The sequence below is a fragment of the Palaemon carinicauda genome, chromosome 31 (genome assembly GCF_036898095.1).
Source record: "Palaemon carinicauda isolate YSFRI2023 chromosome 31, ASM3689809v2, whole genome shotgun sequence".
Classification (NCBI taxonomy): domain Eukaryota; kingdom Metazoa; phylum Arthropoda; class Malacostraca; order Decapoda; family Palaemonidae; genus Palaemon; species Palaemon carinicauda.
In genome coordinates, this window is record NC_090755.1 from 83,954,661 (window position 1) to 83,956,935 (window position 2,275).

Here is a 2,275-nt window from a genome sequence, read left to right on the forward strand (position 1 = left end):
TTGGATGAGCCTCCCTTAGCACAGACTGCAAATAGACCGTGCATTATTGATGCTAGCTTCCTGCAGTCTCAGAGCCCGAGACTTGGGTTTGACTTGATCCTTTCTAACCAGACTAAAGACATACTTGAGTTTTTAAACTCTTTAAAAGTCTCCGCTGCTGAAAACTAGCTAAAAGCGAGTAGATTTTCAAAGATTCTGTCATTACCTCTATTGAGCCAGATGTTTTTATGTTAACTCTGGTACCTTAAACAGCCTACTTCCTATTGACGCGGATGGGGCTACCTCAGTGTCTTCAGTTAGGGTGGAAAGACTACTGAACTTACCTGCTACGATTTCAGGACCGGAACTGGCTAACATGGAGGTAGTAGCCATGCCAGCCGTTCTAACATGCTTATGGATAGACCACTGGTCTGGGGCTCTATAGTTTTGCCGTCCCTAGAAACCACAAGATTGTGAATGTATGGGAACAGTTCAAGGAACTTTCAAAATCTGGCGCTAAAGCCACAGAGTTCCTCCTCCACCAGAATGTTTTCCTTTGGAGAAATTGTGTTCTGAAGAGGGGCAATGCTGTTTTAGCTAAATTCTTAGACAGGTGTTCCCTACAGATACTATAGTTAATGGGTATTCTTGCCAAAATAATTAATTAATTCTAATCTTTTCCATCCATTGAGAAGTTAGAGAAGCTGGGACAAAGGCCTAGAGTAAGCAGGACAGTGACACCAAGGTTGCCCACTCCTCAGAAACAAGCTAAGAACTCGCCTTTTAGGCCAACCCCCCCCCCCCCCCCCCCCGCCTCCCCGCCTCCCCAACAGAGATGTTTCCTCCCTCCCATGGTTGCATAACAGCCTGGGAGGCAAAATCCTAGACCTACCTTTTGTTGGAGAAGACATCCCTCGGTCTAAAAGGACATGGTGGCAGAAGTTTACGCAAGGGATGGCATGCCCTCCAGCTTATCACCAGTGGGGTGAAGCCTACAATGTACTTGGCAAAGATGGCATAACTTAGTGGCTGCTTTCCTCTTAGTAAGGGTAGAAGAGAGATATTAGCTATGGTAAACAGCCATTTTAGGAGTAGACACACTAAAATCAAACCAGTTCTCTAGTCTTGGGTGGTACTATACCTTCTGTACCATGGTCTTCCACTGTCTTGTTAGTTCTCTTGCTTGATGGTATACTATATAATGTTTCCTTATTTTCTTTCCTCACTGGGCTATTTTCCTGTGGGAACCCTTGGGCTTATTGCATCCTGCATTTTCAGCTAGGGTTATAGCTTGGCTAGTAGTAATAATAATAATAATAGGGGAACTTAGTCCCCCTAATAAATGCCTCCATATTTTAAAGGATAAAAGGTTTGTATATATGGAGGAACACAATAAATTTCAAAAGTAATCCGTATTTTTCCTGGCTATACAATCCTGGGTCCTTGAAAGTTAAACCTCCCACCCGGACTACTATTCTCGGTGTAGAGCTGTAGATCCAAAGTGAAGAACTTTGACAGGAAAGTGGGCTTGGCTACTCCTACTCACCTATTGTCCTTGACTACCTGGTTAGGGAAATCAAATGATATTCCATCTCGGCAGAAGACATTCCATATTTAAAGGATTCTGGTCTGTATATTTAGGAAAAATACAAATTACTTTTAAGACTTTATTTTTATCAGAGTATAGTAGTATACAGTATTGTATAACCTACTTTGAAAATTGTACTGAATAACCTAGTGGTTTTTGAGTACAGTATAGGTCATTAGACCAAGCCTTCTATTTTGTCCTGTGTGTATGCAATTACTGTGCTACTAATTAATAAAAGTTGGGCAGGTAAGATTATAGCTTCTCATTGCAGGAAATTTGAAAGTTCATGTCCTATCTGTAGTTTGTACTACTGTAAATGGTACTTGGTTTTAACAGCTGCTATTTCTCTTGATATGACTTTGGAAATTGATACAAGGAATAAGTAAATACAGTAGTGTTTTTCTGATCTCTTATGTATATTAGATTTCACTTACAGTTTAACATAAGTTTAGTATAGTCTGATTTAGGAATTTGTTTTCCTTACAGATATGGAAAACAAAGGCCATGATTATCCCAAGTATACAGTCTCCAACATCCTCGGATCTTTCTGTCACATCTGCAGATATAGCTTGAGAGTTGCTGTTATCCCAGAAATGGTAATTATGATTGGCAAATTCAAGTTTATCCATGTTATTACCATGAGTTTTAATTATTTTTTCTCAATAGGGTTAGATATGTAAGGAATTGCAATCAAGCAATTTTGCTGTG